The sequence below is a fragment of the Emys orbicularis genome, chromosome 3 (assembly GCF_028017835.1).
Source record: "Emys orbicularis isolate rEmyOrb1 chromosome 3, rEmyOrb1.hap1, whole genome shotgun sequence".
NCBI lineage: Eukaryota > Metazoa > Chordata > Testudines > Emydidae > Emys > Emys orbicularis.
In genome coordinates, this window is record NC_088685.1 from 200,284,672 (window position 1) to 200,303,458 (window position 18,787).

Consider the following 18,787-nt stretch of genomic DNA (forward strand, 5'->3'; position numbering starts at 1 on the left):
ACATCAATCCAGGCTCCAAATCTTTCTGAACAAGTCTCTCATATTTCAAACTTGTAAGTAAACAGCCAGGCAAGGCGTGTTAGTTTTATCTTTGTTTTCTCAACTGGTAAATGTACCTTTTACTAGGGTGTTTACCTCTGTTTGCTGTAACTTTGAACCTAAGGCTAGAGGGGGGTCCTCTGAGCTCTTTAAGTTTGATTACCCTGTAAAGTTATTTTCCATCCTGATTTTACAGAGATGATTTTTACCTTTTTCTTTAATTAAAAGCCTTCTTTTTAAGAACCTGATTAATTTTCCTTGTTTTAAGATCCAAGGGGTTTGGATCTGTATTCACCAGGGAATTGGTGAAGAGTCTCTCAAGGCTACCCAGGGAAGGGAATTAGCACACTGGGAGTGGTGGCAGCGGACCAGATCTAAGCTGGTAGTTAAGCTTAGAAGTTTTCATGCAGGCCCCCACATCTGTACCCTAAAGTTCAGAGTGGGGAAGGAGTCTTGACAGTGTGTCTCTCTTTCCAAGGGCTGAGCATCCATCAGGCCGAAGACCTGTGGTGCTGGGACTGGCACCAGGACAGCAGGCTCCTGGGCTACAGGAACACAGCCAGGGTGAGGGAGGTAAGGACACTCTGCCAGGGCATGAGACAGCTCAGGGAGTGGGGGTGGCTGGGTCCCCTGCAGTGGCTACCTCCAGGGGCCACTAGATGGAGATGCCGTTCTAGCCCCAGGAGTTGGAGCCTGGCTCTGGGCAATCTGCTAATGCCTCACATCCTGTTGGTTTTAGGTCTTCGGAAAGTTCTTCTCGGAAGGGCAGAGAAGACTCTTCCTCCGGACGGCAGTGCTGGCCATCCACAACCGCCTGGTGCGTGTCAGCCAGGCTGGGCTGGTCCTGGCCTACTCCCTCCTGGGGGAAGCCCAAGAGCTGATGGGGGACAAGGTAAGCAGCTGCATTAGACTCAGGAGATTCGGGCGGGGCCCAGGCCTCCTTCCCGTCCTATCGCCATTCGCTGGCCTGGCAGCAAGGAGCCTGGTGGGGAATGAGAGCGAGAGCAGGTGCTACTGGGAAGGGAGATGAATTCACCTCCATGAGCAGGAGGGAACCAGCTTGTCCCCGGAGCAGCACCAACACAGCTCTTTAGCAAGGCTAATTAATGACAAGCGTTACCTCATAATGGACTTACGTTCTCAGGGCACGGTGCTTTTGCTCTTGGGAAGAGCAGAGGAATCCCCTAAGTGCCCTCTGTGAGCCTCTCCTCTCCCAGAGGGCCTCACCCAGTTGCCAGTGGCCTAGTGTCCGTGTCACCTGAGCCACCACCTAGAGAGAATGGGAGGATTCAGTCAGCAGGGGCTGCTGATCTGCCCCATTCACCAGGGCTGCCATCCTGTGGCTTCAGAATTAGTGTCTGGGATGACTTGGGGCAAGATCTCGACCTCCCCGCAACCCACTTCACTGCTGCCAGAATCCCTCCTGCCCACCCTTGCTAGAGGCCCCTCCCTGCCCTACCTGGGTGGGGCTGGAGGAGAGGGTTCTGAGAACTTGAGCTGTGGTTTGGAGGTGGATCAGCTGTCAAGGGCACTGAGGGGGAGGTGGCAGGAGCTCACCCTTCAAGGAGGGGTTTGGCACTGGAGGTTCCTAGAAAGGACAAGAAGACTCCATTCTGGGGGTCAGGAGGTGAATCCATCCCTCAGTGGTGGGCAGGAGCTGGGTGGAAATGCTGCTGGTTCCAGGTGCCGTTAATTCCCCCTGATTCCTCGGGGCGTTTGAGTCTCTGACAGGTTCTCGTTCCCTTGCAGCAGGAGGACGTCACGGCCAAAGTGATGCACCAGCTCCGCATCATCCGGCACTTGCGCCAGGTGCCTGAGGCACTGCAGGGACTGTTCCTCTGAGGCCACCAGCAACTCCCGCTCCCTGCTGCAGGTACTGCTCTGGCTCACTGTAAATGGGGAGCTAGTGGAAGGGGAAATGGAGCCCCCTGGCACTCACTAAAAGTGAAATTGGTGGATTCTCCATCACTTAATTTCATTGAATGAAGACAAGATGCCCTTCTAGAATGTGTTTGCCCAAAAAGTAACTATTGTTCTACATAGGAAGCCTGTGATATGCAGGGGGTTAGATTAGATGCTCTAAAGGTCTCTTCTGGCCATAAAGACTACTAATTTCGGAAAAACTGAGTGTAGCATTGGGAGCAGCCTCTGATGTTTTACTGTCTAGCCGTCTTGCTTCCTAGAATGAACACGCATTGAGTGGGGTGAGCCACAGGGAGTAGCTCAAACCTCCAAAATCTCTGGCCAGCGGCAGGACATTAGCACTTCAGGTGATGGGTGGTTGTGGCAGTGACATCACAAAGGCCTTTTGCAGGACCTCAGCCTATTGGTCAAAGGTAGTGGGGTGGTGGGGACCTCACAGAGAGATGCTGACATCAGCCAGGCAGGACAGGGGCGCAGGGCCAGGGAAACCTGGGAGACCCCTGTGGCTTTGTTTCAGCAAGTCTCCTTCTTGAGGTCTCTGAGGACTGAGAGAGTATTAGGGTTCACGTACGTGAGCGCGAGGAAGAACCTCTTTTGAGCTTTCTCCTTTCCTTTCACTGAATTTACTAGAAAAGAGACGTCCCTGTTTAGAAGGTAAGAGCCTCCGAGAGGTTTGGAACCTGTTCAGTCTGATCCACCTGGTGCCAGCTGAATTCTAGGCATGGAAAACACTAGTTTAAGGTGGCAGAATTTTATTCCCCACCTGGGATTTTGTCCCATACAATCACTGGGGACATTAGGGTTTGTCCTTTTCGTTTTACCTTTTCCTCCATCCCTCCTTCCTTTCTCTTCATCTCTTCCTTCTTTTGTCCTTTCTCCTGTTCCCCTCCCACCATCAGGAGGGGTGTGGCTGGCTGGCTCCAACTGGCTGTAGGATCTGCTGCTGCAGGGGCTGTGGGTTAGGAGTGTTCCTCTTGGGAAGGCAGAGGCCGAGCAGAGAATGAGCTTGGCTGGAGTCAAGTTCTTCTTGTCCTGGTTAAGTGGTGACTGGGCTTTTAAGGGGACCATGCTGACCCTCCACACACACACCCTGTCGGGTGCTGCAGGGAGGTGAAGGAGGAAACGGTTGGCACAGAGATGAAGCAGACTGAAGTAGGGACAAACACAAGTGTGGAGCAGTCCATGGTGGTTTCCTGTGCACTGCCCTGAAGGTAGTATAGAGCATGGGCCTGGGGAAGGCCAAAACTCACATCCAGGTAGATCATCAACCTACTCCTCTCTCCCAAGGGCCAGGAAGGCCTCTGGTTTTTGCTCTCTTCAGTAGCTGGAGCTGCTCTGATTTGGGGGTGGGGTGGGCAGAGGTGGGAAGAGGCCATAGGATTTAATCAAGTGTCAGGGGCAGACTCCCCCTCTGTGGGAGATTGTTTCCCCTCTGTGGAGAATCCCTTCCTTGCAGATGCTGGAGTCTGCCAGGAAGCCCAGCTCCCATCCCGAGCAGGTTGGCTGTTCCCTACCTCCTGTGCACCAGGCCCTCTGCAGAGAGCTGCTCTGGGCAAGGACTGCAGAGCCAGCTGTCATCTTTGCAGGTGTAGCCCCAGGTTCCATAACCCTGACCCATGGTCTCCCTCCGCTGGCAGGCTCTGAAGAAGGCCTGCCCAGAGACATGGATGCCATGCTGAAGAGCTTGTTGACAGCAACCCCCAGCACAGACAATCTCCAGCACATCTTGGAGGTGAGCATAATGGTCAGGGGGAGCAGGAATTTTACCTTAGCCCTGGGGAGGCCTGGAAATGAGAGACTGGATGATCTACGTTTCCATTGTGTTCTGCTACCTGAGAGCCATCCGTGGTCAGAGCAGTCAGTGCAGGGCAGTGTTGGGGCCCTTCCACCTTCCGGGATAGAGGGAAGGTGCTGGTGCTCGACAACAGGGCTCTGCCTGGTTCTGTTGAGCACTAATTCCAAGGCCCCAGGCAGGCTTGTGGAGTGAGAGCATCAGACCCCTGTGAGGTCCAGGAGAAGGCCCTCCGAGAAGAGCACTTGCTCCTTCCTAGGAAGCTGCTGAGATTCTCAAGGAGGGATTCATCCCTTCTCTCCCATGGACACAGAGGATTGTAAGGAGCAGGGCGTTGTCCTTTATCCAACAGAGACCTGTCCTAGCTCTCACCCACAAACCTGGGAGAGAGCTGGGCACTTGACCGGATCCTACCCCTGCACTTGCCCTGGTACACTTTCTTCTCCCCTCCTGCCTTGGCTATTAGGCTATGGCTCTATGAACATGAAACAAACAGGAACTTCTTCTCTATCTCTAAGCCAAACTGGTTTATCAAGTCTGACCCCTCAACATATTTCAGGGGGAGTATTTCCAGTACATGTATAGAACTCATTATACCCCACTCAGACCTACATCACACAAGGATATTCATCACCAGAGTGTTGTCAGCATTCCAAACATAAGAGCGGCCATACTGGGTCAGACCCAAGGTCCATCTAGCCCCATATCCTGTCTTCCGACTGTGGCCAATGCCAGGTGCCCCAGAAGAAATGAACAGAACAGGTAATGATCAAGTGGTCCATCTCCTGTCGCCCATTCCTAGCTTCTGGCAAACAGTGGCTAGGGACAGCATCCTTACCCATCCTGGCTAACAGCGATTGATGGACCTATCCTCTATGAGCTTACCTAGTTCTTTGTTGAACCCTGTTATAGTCTTGGTCTTCACAACATCCTCTGGCAAGGAGTTCCACAGGTTGACTGTGTGTTGTGTGAAAAAATACTTCCTATTTTTAGTTTTCAACCTGCTGCCTATTAATTTCATTTGGTGACCCCTAGTTCTTGAATGATGAGAAGGAGTAAATAACATTTCCTTATTTACTTTCTCCACACCAGTCATGATTTCAAAGACCTCTATCATATCCCCCCCTTAGTCGTCTCTTTTCTAAGATGAAAAATCCCAGTCTTCTTAATCTCTCCTCATTTGGCAGCTGTTCCATACCCCTCCAGATCCCTTTCTTGAGTGGTAACAGCTAATTTAGATCCCATCATTTTATATGTAGAGTTGGGATTGTATTTTCCAATGTGCATTTCTTTGCATTTATCAACATTGAATTTCCAACATTGAACATTGCCATTCTGTTGCCCAGTCACCCAGTTTGGTGAGATCCTTTTGTAGCTCTTTGCAGTCTGCTTGGGATTTAACTATCTTGAGTAGCTTTTTTATCATCTGCAAATTTTGCCACCTCACTGTTTACCCCTTTTTCCAGATCATTTATGAATATGTTGAACAGCACTGGTCTCAGTTCAGACCCCAGGGGGGCACTACCATTTACCTCTCACCATTCTGAAAACTGACCATTTATTCCTACCCTTTGTTTCCTATCTTTTAACCAGTTACCAATCCATGAGAGGACCTTATTAGGTACCTGTATGGTACAATAATTCTGCACTGAATCAGTTGATTCAATTGCTTATTCTTTGGGGTGCAGAGACCCTCTGTTCTCCCCCTGGGGTGACAGAACCCTGATTGTCACATCTGTCTTTCAGGCTCTGTCCCAGCCTCTCACAGAGATGTATCCTGCAGCCAACCCAGCTCAGGGAGCAGTGGGGACAGGTGATCTCATCCTGTCAACCCAAGCAACATGGGTCTCATTGAGACTCAGATGGAAGATCCCATGCATCTCCTGGAGGTAAGAACCGTTGACTCTTCCTGCCACTTGGGGCTCTTGCAACAAACGGGGCTACTGCTACATACCCTGGTTGGAAGCTTTCCCTGTCCCTGGATCCCAGCCCTGGTACAGAGACCTATTTCTCATCATGATATCCTCATTTTATTCTCAGAGGATGTGTCCAGGATCCAGGATAATGTTTTCTGCAGGAGGTTTGAACGGGGAGAGATCAGTCACTGTCACGACCCAGAGGTCTTCAACCTGGGGCTGTAGGGTTCATGGAAGCAGCCACACTCCAACCCTCCACCTGGAAGCCTGCTGAAAATTGCTTACCTAGGACCCATGAAGTTCAGCCCCAGTTTCAGGCGCCACTCCTGAGGTCCTATTGGAGAGTCCCAGAGAAGCTAATTGGCCCTCTGGCCCTGCTTAAGGCAGCAGCAGGAAAAGGAAGCTGACTGAACACCAGGGCTGTTCCCTGTTCTGGACCGTGTGCTGCCTGTTTCTGCCGCCGCTCACCTGGCTTGATTTCGTGGCATCTGATTTGTGGTTGTGATCGCAAGTTTGTCTTTTGCTTCTGATCTTGCAGTATCCTGACCCAGCTGAGTCTCAACTCCTGTCATGTGAGTGTGGACTCTGGCTCTGACCAGTAGGTCTGGCTGCCCTTGACCCAGCCGTGACATTGACTTTGGTACAATTTCTCCAATGCTCTTTTTTGCTGTCCAGCAAGATACACCAGTACCTTGGCTCCCAAAGTCCTGGTTGCCTGCTATTCAAGGGCTGAGAGGTAGTGCTTGTATTGCCTCCACCCCCACCCCAGCTGCATTTCCTATGGGAATCTCCCTAGAGCAGAGGAGAAATCTGCTCTTCTCTTAGGATCAGTCCCAGCAGTAATTCCACCCACCCTGGCCTCAGCTCAGCTACTTTGTTGACCTGGGATCAGGGACCATTTTTGAAGCCCTTAGCGTGTGGGTGGATGTGGGAGCAAAGGCTGAAGCTCCAGCGGTTTCCACCAAAGAACACCACCTTGTCTTTCTATGGTCTGACTAGGGCTCACCATCCATCTTGGAGCTGAACACCAGATGGGAGCTGATAGATTGTCCTTGGTGGGCCATGTTCTTGTGTGTGATGGAGCTGTGTGCCAGAGTGGGCCAGGAGAAGATGCACCACACATGGCCAGGACCGGCCTAAACAGTCTGTAATGGTAGGTGAGTCAAACCATAGCCACATATAGATATCTTGGGCATCCATGGGGACTGAATCTGGGCCTTTCGCTGCCAAGAGCACAACTCACTCCAATTTGAGTCATTACGGTAGTGACCCCTACCAGCCCCTCTGAGGGGGTCAGTATTATCTCTGTTAGCTGGCGCACAGGGATGGAAAGCAACTGGCTGCAAGGTCACACACAACATCACTGCCAGAGACAGGAAGGAAGCATGGTACTGATACCAGTCCAGCTCCAACCACTAGACCCCACCCACTTCCAAAGCCAGAGAACCCCAGGAGCCCTGTCTCTGACAGCTAGGCCTTAAATGACAAGACCAACCTCCCTCCCACTCAGAAAGCCATAGAAGGGACCATCTGCTGAGCTCCCTTTTGCAATGACACTGTCAGAGACCATTGCTAGTGGGTGCCAAGTGACTGAGCAGGGAACTCCTTGAGAGACTCCTAGAGACTTGCAGGTGTTTCATTGTGACCCTCTGGGGTCCGTGGAAAGAGAGCTGCATTGAAGAGACTCTCCTGCTCTAACAAAGGGTTTCTATGCTCCTAGAGAGTCAGCCAGTGAGGCCAGTTTTCAGAATGTGGAAGAGTTGTTTGGGGATGGGTTGGAGGATTCGCCATGTAAATGGCAGCAGCTGCAGTGCCACTAGGACCCAGAGTGTAGAAAATTGTGTCTGCTGCTGGTGCATATGTATTCTCTCTGCTCTAGATGCACAGAGATGGTGGAGTGCTGTGCTGGAGGAAGGAGGGCACAAGAGACATAACAGGCAGGCAGGAGAAAAAGTGAGAGGGAATAATAGAAAGCAGCAGGAGCTGTAGGAAGAGAGAAGAGGAGGAGCCTCTTATGTACCTCTCCAGCACCCTCAGGAGCCTGGACTGATTAACACCAGCTTCTCAGGGAGCTTCCTGTTTCCTGCTGCTTCCCTGAAACCCACTTGAGGAGAACAGGCAGTCAACTGAAGTAGTAGGAGCCAGTTAGGCCCTTAAGACGCTGATATCTTCCCTCACTCAGGCCCTGCTACCAGCCTGCTTATTTGTCCCCTTCAATTAGTGTTGAGAGCCACTATAGCTGGCACAGAACAGCAGTCATGAGTGAAAGAAGAAAACGCCCCTCTGGGGCAGCATTCAGAAAAAGAAAGAAAGCAAAGGAAGCTTTTCTATCTAAGCAGGAAGGAGCTCTCCTGAGATACATAGACACAAATGTTCACGGTGAGCCTTCCGGCCCCAGTGAGGATGAGAGTAGTGAGGAGATGCCTGATCTTCCAGTTAGTCAGAGTGCAGGTGACCTGGCAGCTACTGCAGCATCCATATCTCCATCTCAAATGGATGTAACCATGCACATTCCCGAAGAAAAGTGTAGATCAGAGAAGAGTGTGGTGGAGGCGCAAGAAACAGCTGCTGCTGAGTTTAGTTCCTTACGTCTAGATGATCCAGGACTGTGGACCCACTTGAGCAGTAGCCTGAGGAACTTTCTTGTACTGCATGGGCCACAGCAAGTGAAAAACTTCATGTTCCCCAAAGACAATGAAAATAGAAGTTTCCATCCAACACATTACTGGTGTGAAATCCCCAATGGTGACAAAGTGGGGAGGCCATGGCTTATGTACTCAAAAACCCAGAATGCTGCATCCTTTTTTTTTTTTTTTTTTTTGCAAACTCTTCCAGTCTAATGTTCCAGCCACATTGGGTTCTACAGGAACAAAGGACTGGAAAAATCTGGCTAGAAATCTGGCATGCCATGAGAAGGCAGCAAATCACCAGAGCGCATTCTATAGGTGGAAAGAGCTTGAGATGAGTCTAAGGTTAAAGGCCACCATAGATGATCAGCATCAAGAGAAGATTGCATCAGAGTCTCTTTACTGGCAAAATGTTCTGAAAAGGCTCATTGCCATTGTGAGAATGCTTGCTACCCAAAACCTAGCACTGCGTGGCACTTCAGATCAGCTGTATGTGCCAAACAATGGAAACTTCCTTAAAATTGTGGAGCTGATGGCTGAGTTTGATGCTGTACTCCAGGAGCATCTAAGAAGAGTCACCACCCAAGAAATGTGTACACACCACTACCTTGGAAAAACAATTCAAAATGAGATCATACAGTTACTGGCAACAAAAGTCAAACAGAAGATTGTGGCAGATCTGAAGTCAGCAAGATATTACTCTGTTATTCTGGACTGCACACCTGACATCAGCCATACGTTAATGGTGCGTTTTGTAACAATAACAGAACCTAGTGAAAATGTCCCTGCAATGGTGACTGTCAGAGAGCATTTTCTAGAATTTATTGACATTGATGATACTACAGGAGCTGGTGTGACAAATGTGCTTAAAAAGCTGGAAGATATGGGAATTGCGATAGCTGACATGAGAGGTCAGGGCTATGATAATGGTGTCAACATGAGAGGAAAGAACAGAGGAGTGCAGACACGGATCTGAGAGTTAAACCCTCGAGCTTTTTTTGTCCCATGCAGTTCTCATTCATTGAACTTGGTGGTCAGTGATGCAGCATCAGCTTCTAGTGAGGCTGCTGAATTGTTTAATGTAATTCAAAGCATCTGTGTATTTTTCTCTACATCAACTCATCGATGGCAAATTTTGAAGCAACATCTGGGAACATCCTCTCTGACACTGAAACCACTGAGTGCCACACGATGGGAAAGTCGAGTGGAGGCGATAAAGCCTATCAAACACCAAAATGGGAAGATAGATGATACCATAGTTGCCATTATGGAGGATAATGCTATGACAGGAACTGTTTGTGGGAGAACAGTGGCAGAGGGAAATGGAATCACCAGAAACATACATAACTTCAAATTTCTGTGTGGCTTAGTGTTGTGGCATGACATACTGTTTGAAATAAATGTTGTAAGCATGAGACTCCAAGGTGTTGACCTTGATATATCTGGAGCAATGGAACAACTGGACAAAGCAAAGTCATACCTACAGTCTTACCGGTCAGATGCGGGATTTCAAAATGTTCTGAAGAGTGCACAGAAGTTGGCAGAGGAACTTCACACTGAAGCTATTTTCCCACCCATTCAAGAATACAAGAGTCACCGAAGATGAAGACATTTTGATTACGAGGCACGGGATAATCCCATAAGAGACCCCAAACAACAATTCAAAGTTGAATTCTTTAACCAGGTGCTAGATTGTGCAATACAGTCATCTGAAGAACATTTCATGCAGCTCAAGGAACACAGCAGTATATTTGGGATGTTGTATGATATTCCAAAACTCCTCACTATACTTGAAGAAGAAGTACACCAGTAATGCAGGGCACTAGAGACAGTGTTGACACATGATGACATGCGCAATATTGATGCGAGTTATTTAGGTGATGAACTGAAAGCCCTTTCAAGATACATTTCAGCAGGATCAACTCCAAAGGTGGTTCTGGAATATATGTGCACAAATAAGATGACCACCCTCTTTCCAAATGCTTTTGTTGCTCTGCACATACTTCTAACACTTCCTGTAACAGTTGCCAGTGGAGAACGCAGCTTCTCCAAGCTGAAGTTAATAACAACACATCTACGCTCCACAATGACACAGGAGAGGCTGGTCGGCCTTGCAACCATCTCAATAGAGCATGAGCTGGCCCAGACTGTGGACCTTCAGGAAGCAGATCAAATCTTTGCAACCAAGAAGGCATGGAAAGTACCACTTTGATTATTCAAACAGATAAAAATGCTAGTGTTTACTATGCAGACAAGAAAAGTTACATTTGCCATTCAGGCGTTTGAAAGTTAAGTGTTACTTAAAATTTTTGAACAAGGTATTTTAAGTTGTTAGTTCTCCTTTATTGGGGTAGGTAGCAGAGCAGTACTATGAGAGGAGTAGAACAGGAAAAAGGCAGAATTGAGACCTTTCAAAGTTTTGGCCCAAGCGAGGGGGCATGGGGGCGTCATTTGAGCTCCCCGCCTCAGGTGCCAAAATGTTGTGGGCCGGCCCTGTTGATCAGGAGGGTCATTTGCATTAGATTTTGGACCTTACTTGCTTTTTTGGATAGAGCTGAAGAAAAGGAAGAGGCCCTGAAAAAGAAGAATTGTGTTCTAAAAACAAACCCACAAAATACAAGGCCAAAGAGAACAAAATCAGAGTTTGCGGGAAGCATACTCAGTTGAATTATTTTGATTAAAGATGCACTAGCAGGAAAACAATGCTGATTCGTCACGCATGACCTAGATCAGTGGTTCTCAGACTTTTGTACTGGTGACCCCTTTCATATAGCAAGCCTCTGAGTGCGACCCCCCCCCCCCTTATAAATTAAAAACACTTTTTAATATATTTAACACTATTATAAATGCTGGAGGCAAAGCGGAGTTTGGGGTGGAGGCTGACAGCTCACGACCCCCCCTGTAATAACCTCGCGACCCCTGGAGGGGTCCCGACCCCCAGTTTGAGAACCCCTGACCTAGATCAACCAGTTTGTGATATTCAAGGTACAAATTTTATAGGCCTCTCTCTGAATCTGATGGCTTCAGTCGCCTTCATCTAATTACAGTGCATTACACCATAGTATAGAGTAATGGATATAATGTTTCATGATTGTATATATTTGTATGATCATCTGATGATGATAGTAACCCAGCACTTCTGATCACCCTTCTCCAGAGAAGCATTAATCCTATTATGGCTGTGGGGGCTTAATGCAACATAGATGGCCTCTGGATTCTGGAGCCAGCTTGTATAATCAGCCTGGTCCCTGGCATAAATTGCAGCAGCCTAGCCTGCATAATTGTGACAATAACATTCAAAGAGTGAATCAAATGTAAACCGAGGCAGTGATGTCTGCCTGTGCCTACAGCTGCCAGACAGAAACAATGGGTGTTCCTTCCCATGCATCTCAGAGTTAGGTCAAACAGTGGTGATTTAATGATAACCATGGTTAACTATTTTCCTAAAGATCAAAGCACACACAACAAGGGGGACAATTATATTATGAAGAGCTGTATGATTTACTATGAGTCGCATCTCACCTGCAGAATCTGGGAGTACTGTATTAGCACTTATTTTAAAAATCTGACTTCTGGTGAAAAACGTCACCAGAAGTCTGGGGGTTACACTGATTTACACCTGTGTAGAATCTGGCCCTAAGAATGGGTTATGAGACTCCCACCTGCTGCCCAAGGAAAGGAATGTTAAGCAGTGGTAGAGACCCTTCTTATCTTGTCACACCCATCCTCCTTCTTCTCCAGTTCTCTCAATCTCTCTGCCACACGCACTATCTTGGACATTAAGATAAAGTGCATCCATTTGTTTTCTGTATTGGAGATCTAGTGCTTAAAAAAAAAAAAGAAGGGGGGGGGGGGAAGGGAAACTCTCAAAGGACATCTGTCCTTTCAGGAGGATAAACTGTTGCCACATAAGCCAGACAGCATTATAAATCCACTACTACAGCTCTTTCCTAATAAACAGACTTGAAAAATAAACACAGATGGTAGCAAAAGAAAAATACAAAGCAGGAGCGCAATTTTATTTTTAGTAGAAAAGTACCAACCTCTGTTGTCTGTAACTTTCATTATTCCATAACTAACAGCAGAATTATACCAAAACCCGTTTTAGAACCCAGCCATTCACTTGGCAGCAAAATACAGAGGAAAAAATATGGCATGTCTCTCTTGCAACCATTTAACCCATCAGCACAGGAGCTTCAAAGAGATCTGAGCTGGAAAAAGACTGGTCCATCACCCTATCGAACCTGGATATGGCCTCCCAACAGAGGATGTCTCAGAGATTAAGCTATAACCGTGGCAGTTGCTTTTGTTGTAAACTTTTAACAAATGTTGCCCTTCACATGAGTCAGTTAAGTGCTCTGTGTTTTTAGAGCAACAACTTGAGCTGGTTAGGAAGAATAGGAAAAAAAGTTACATATATTTTCTCAAAACCTTTTTCCTTTGTACTAACATTTAGAGAAAAAAAATCTCAAAAATTTCATTAACATTTTTTCAATATTTTTTGTTTTAAAATGTTTACAAATGCCCCTCTTTGATTCCGCACTGGTCAGTGTCTCTGAAAGCCTGTCCTCCTCCTCATCTGCAAAGAGCGGCTGTGCCAAGAAGCCCCCTTAAAGAAGGGTTCTTGCCGCAGTGGGCTGTGCAGAAATGTAATGCAGCTTCGGGCTGCCCAGAGATACATGTGGCCAACGGTGGGCGGAATGATGTGCAGCTATCATCACTGATGTATGTCTGAACAATGTAGGAGCAAGGATTTAGAACCTGAGAGCAGCTAAATCCCAAGATCCCTACTCAGTTTTCACTCTGTCCTTAGGCACACTCAATAAAGTCAATAGCAATTTTCTAGAGTAGAGATTTTAGGACTGGGACTTTGGGGGTTCAAACCTGCAGTCCCCTGCTCAAGTCTTCTGGGAGTTTTGTCTGAACAAGATCTGAGATTAGGAATGTAGGCCCAGTGACGTGTTATGTTTTCTACATACAAAGAGCAAACTGTGTCTAGATGACTTTTATTTCAGATTAAGGAAACCACCAAAGAAAGAACAAATAATAATGTTCAATGAGAGAGCGAGCGCATGAGCAGTGTCACTGCCTCTGTGACAACCATCTTGATTTGACCTGCAGCACTACCTTCCCCGCTAGACCGTCAGGGGGACTTTTTTACATTTAAAGGTGCAGTACACAGAAAACAGAATCATAGCTACCCAAAATTCACTTAGCTACATATACAACAACAAGGTCCTTTATGCATCTGTGCGCACACATACAGATCTGAGCTAGATGGATAACTAGGCTTTTATGGAGTCACAAGGGTCAAACCAGAGAATATCTTTAAAATACTATTAGTTACAGACATTCACAAAGTGCACACAATAGCACTAGATAGATAGATAGATAGATAGATAGAGACACATATATTTAATGGAGTAGTTATTATTATAAGTATAAGCAACATTCGTTTTGGTCTCAAGGCAGATACTTGTATCTGAGGGATATTAGTTCAGTCACCATTAAAAAGCTCTAGTACGGATGTTGGAATTTTTTGTGTTTTATTAAAGGAATTAATCAAATTACTTAACATATAAAAATATAAGACCTGTCCCTCCTAAATAGGGACAGTTTGTGTCTATGTAAAGAAACAAAACCCACCCACGCAAAGGCAGAAACATTAATGGTGAGGAGTTGACAGGGTAAAGGAAAGAAACTCACTTTTCCCCTTGCCTTGAATCAGGTTCCACTTTGATACCAGCTTGTCACATACTCCTCTTTATCTCCAGTGTCAACTGAGTCACTTACCTGTGGGTGCATAGTTATAGTCAACAGCCAGACAGTGAACAGGGAATCAGGCCAAAGCACAATAAGGCAGGTTTCATAGCTCTTGTTTAGAATTAGACCCTTTATACTTTGTAGATGTGTCTGGTGCCCCTGAGTTGAGCCTGTTGGTCAACCCCCCAAAGTATGAGTGGGTCATGATCAGTTTCCCCTAAACACGAGGGTCTCCAGAGAAACAGAAACACCGCCCATTAACATACCACGGATGAGTATTGGGTTCCTCGTGCGACTAGGCAGGCTCTCCCTAAGCCATGATGCATGTTTGTATGTACAAGCCTTACAAAGGTGTTACAGAGATCATCAAGATAGATGTTAACCAGTGTAAATAAAGTGTCGGATGGAAAGTAATGTGAAATAGGTAATGAGATAGGGCCAGCTCATGAGCCCATTTCTTCCACTCGTGAGCAGTTGCGCTGGTCCGTAAGGCGGTATTGGTAACATAGAGCCTACCATGCGTCACAGTGAGGAGCCGGACAGAACTTAGCTGGCTTGATTGGGACCATTAACCATGGAACCCTGCTTAGCTCCCAAGGATGAATTGCTCTTCAGGACTGGTCATGTTGTCTCTAGGCAGCTGTTCAGCCCAGCCCCTCTCCCAGAGTTGGAATCCATGACTCCATCTCCCCGCAGCAGGCCATAAGACACTCCAGCACTGGTGAGCCAAGTCAGAGGAGACAGTGGTAACTTTACTAACAATGCACTAAAGGGCCCTGGTCCTAGCTCTGATCTCTTCCGCACGGCAGCAACTACTACGGCAGGAGTCACCTCTGCAGGCAGAATACAGAGTGGGGAAATGAATCCAAGGAATTAGGGCCACCTTCTTGGGGATCAGGGCTGATTCATCTCCAGAACTAATCTTCTTTGAGTGGATCCAGTTTACATGGCTACTTGGCTAATGATGAGTGCCCCATGATGAAGATGCCTCTGGGTATGTCCCACAATCTTTGAAAATACGCACCCCTTTCCTCTTTATTACACGATGGGCATTTTCATGAACAGTAGCTTCTTAAAATGAAAAAAATATTGGGACAGATCCTCAGCTGGTGTAAATTGAGGTATCACCATTGAAGTCAAGTCCATCAAAATCAATGGGGTTATGGTGACTTATGACAGATGAAGATCTGGCCCAGCAATTCGAGTTTCTGTTAGTACTGATGTAAGCTCCACTGTGTACTAGTTAATATTTGGGGCTATTTTCATGGTTACACAATATGAATACTGTTCTTTTTGTGTGAATGTGTTTAATACTTAGGGGGTTTTGGCAATGTGTATAAAATTTCCTTGTAGCAAAGCATTCTGGAAAGATCTCATATTTAGTTCTGCAATTTGTACTGCAGTTAGCGTAGGTTTTATGTACACATAGTTCGTCTTTGTTCACAAAGTAAATATTAGCTAAATAGTATGTTGCTCTGATCAGCCTTATGCGACTATGTGATGAAAGACCTTGTCATAACGCAGAGTTGCAAAAGGGCAGAGCGAACGTTATCCTGGGAGCCTTCATGCTGTATTTCCTGGCCTCTGTGGGTTTAAAACCATAACATTCATGTTGCTTTAATACAGGGTTGCCTTTGCAGTTGTTTCCTATGTCAGGTTTCTGTAGCAGGTTGACCTTTTGTATGAGTAGGCCAGCCTGCCTTGCAGCCAACTTCTGTGGCCCTTTGAGAACTTGCCTACCTGGAAAAGCCTACTGTGCATTTTTGTTGAGTGAGGCATATGGGGTCTCATCCTCTGAGGTGCTGAGGCTCTTCAGCTCTCACTGAAATCAGTGGTAAAATATGAATAGCACACGCTGTTGTTTGAGGATGCTCAGAACCTCAGAATCAGGCCTGTCGGGACGTAACCAAGGGAATATGTGTCAAATGAATGAGACCCTCAGTTCATGTTTCTTAGCTTGTGGGAACTCCAGCTCAAGGGAAAGATGAACCTTTACATGTTAACTCTTCACTTTTAGTTTTCCACCCAGTATAAACCAGTCTGTGACATATTTCCTCAACTTCAAACAGTAATATTCCCTGCCCAATTTATTAACCCCAGAATGATGTTCTGCATCCACTACATGTTCCTTATTTTGAGGGGAAGGAGAGACTTCTAGCTAATGCACCGGACTGGAAGTCAGGAGAACTGAGTTCTATTCCTAGCTCTGTCTCAGACTTTCTGGGGGACCTTTGGCAAGTCAGTTCACGTTGCTGTGCATTCATTACGATAGTACTTGCCCATCACAAATGTCCGTAGCTATCTGTGTGTGGGCGGCACAATGGATGCGTGAAGAATTAATATCAGTGTGAGCTGTATAACTTCTTCAGGTGTGAATATGGCATTATTGTAGCTAGACAAATTCTGAGCCATTTGCATCACGTGGAATATATAGAGGGCAAGCTCCTTCAATGTGCTGTCCAACATTGGGAAAGGTCTTGGAATCATTTCCCTTGCCGCCTTCTCTCTTCCATGAAAATGAAGTGGCAACTGAACATGGTTCTTATCAATACACTCAACAAACTCCTCTTTCTGGTTATATAAAAGCTGATGTGCATTATAGGGAGAAGCTTTTGCCTCAGCCATTCAGCATATAGAAAAGTGGGACAGTCAGTGATCCAGAATTGTACTGTTATTTCTCTGTGTTAATGGCTAATAGCCAGTAGCGGCTTATCAGAGGCCTGGAATTGGCATACTCTGCTTATTTCTCAATAATTGTATACCAGACAAATCTCTGCACTCTGCCTGGCCCCCCCACAAATCTTTGCCAGAGTGCAGGGATTTGCATTTCCTCAAGCCTGGAATAGGCTACTGGAGCACTTCATGTGTTGAAATTGTGTTTCAGACTCACTCCTTGCAATGCTTCCGAGGCACGAACAGCGACTCACACACACACAGGTGTGGCTTCGTACTGTGCTGTCTCCATTTGCAGAGGGAAATGAGGAGAGAGGGATAGATTCTCTTTTTTAACCTAAGGCCTCTTTACATCATGCTGGAAGTTTAAACAGACATTGAAGTCCCAGTGCCAAATTGTTGTAAAGGAGTCTTAGGGCAGGTCTACACTACCTCTTGAGTTGATGTAACTTACATCGCTCAGGAGTGTGAAAAAGACACACACCCTCTGAGCGATGCAAATGACAGCGACCTAAGCGCTGATGCCGACATAGCTTCCGCCTCTCACAGAAGTGGAGTGATTGTGCTGATGGGAGAGCGCTCTCCCATTGACATAGAGCGTCTTCACCAGACACACTACAGTGGAGCAGCTGCATCACTGAAGTTGCGCCAATGTAGCGCTTCTAGTGTCGACCTAGTGTAAATGAGAATCTGGGTCAGACAAGTTAAGTGATTTGAGTCAGTGGCAGAACTGGGACTAGACCTCAGGGGTTCCTGGCCATCAATCCCATATTTATCTCTAGCCCACCCTGCCTCTCACAGGCTGTCTCTCTGAACCGGAAGCATTCTCTCCCGTAGTACATCCCACAGCGGAATCACAGCAAACTGACAGACTTAATTGGGAAAAGGGCCACACCACAACGTCATAATAAAAACAGCAGCACTTTGGAACTGCAATATAAAGATTGCTCCTCACACTGACAGCCTGAGCGATGTTCAAAGTACCAGAGTGAAACCCACAGGTCCCTATATGCTGACACCTGCTATCCAGAATGGAAAGAGACTGTCTAGGAAGGAGTACAGCAGAAAGGGATCTAGGGGTTATAGTGGATCACAAGCTAAATATGGGTCAACAGTGTGATGCTGTTGCAAAAAAAGCAAACGTGATTCTGGGATGTATTAACAGGTGTGTTGTGAGCAAGACATGAGAAGTCATTCTTCCACTCTACTCTGCTCTGGTTAGGCCTCAGCTGGAGTATTGTGTCCAGTTCTGGGCACCGCATTTCAAGAAAGATGTGGAGAAATTGGAGAGGGTCCAGAGAAGAGCAACAAGAATGATTAAAGGTCTTGAGAACATGACCTATGAAGGAAGGCTGAAAGAATTGGGTTTTTTTAGTCTGGAAAAGAGAAGACTGAGAGGGGACATGATAGCAGTTTTCAGGTATCTAAAAGGGTGTCATAAGGAGGAGGGAGAAAACTTGTTCACCTTAGCCTCTAAGGATAGAACAAGAAGCAATGGGCTTAAACTGCAGCAAGGGAGGTTTAGGTTGGACATTAGGAAAAAGTTCCTAACTGTCAGGGTGGTTAAACACTGGAATAAATTGCCTAGGGAGGTTGTGGAATCTCCATCTCTGGAGATATTTAAGAGTAGGTTAGATAAATGTCTATCAGGGATGGTCTAGACAGTATTTGGTCCTGCCATGAGGGCAGGGGACTGGACTCGATGACCTCTCGAGGTCCCTTCCAGTCCTAGAATCTATGAATCTATGAATCCTAAGAAGGACTAGAATACTCCTGTTTATATAACTTCTTGGACTGTTCGAACTAGGAAACTTTAGATACTTCCCATTACAGAGGTAGCCTCCTACCCAAAGCAAAGGCAGGTTACTTGAAGTCTCCAAAGAACCTCTACCCGCTGAACAACAATGTGGCACTCTCTTCTCTGATGTCACACTCAGAAGTGCCAGCCACTTCTGCAATCAGTATTTGCACGAGCGTTGCTGGCTGGAATAGGCTGGTGAGGTCATACTGTGGAAATAGCGCTTTGTGGAATAACGTTTCCAGGAGTGAGATCA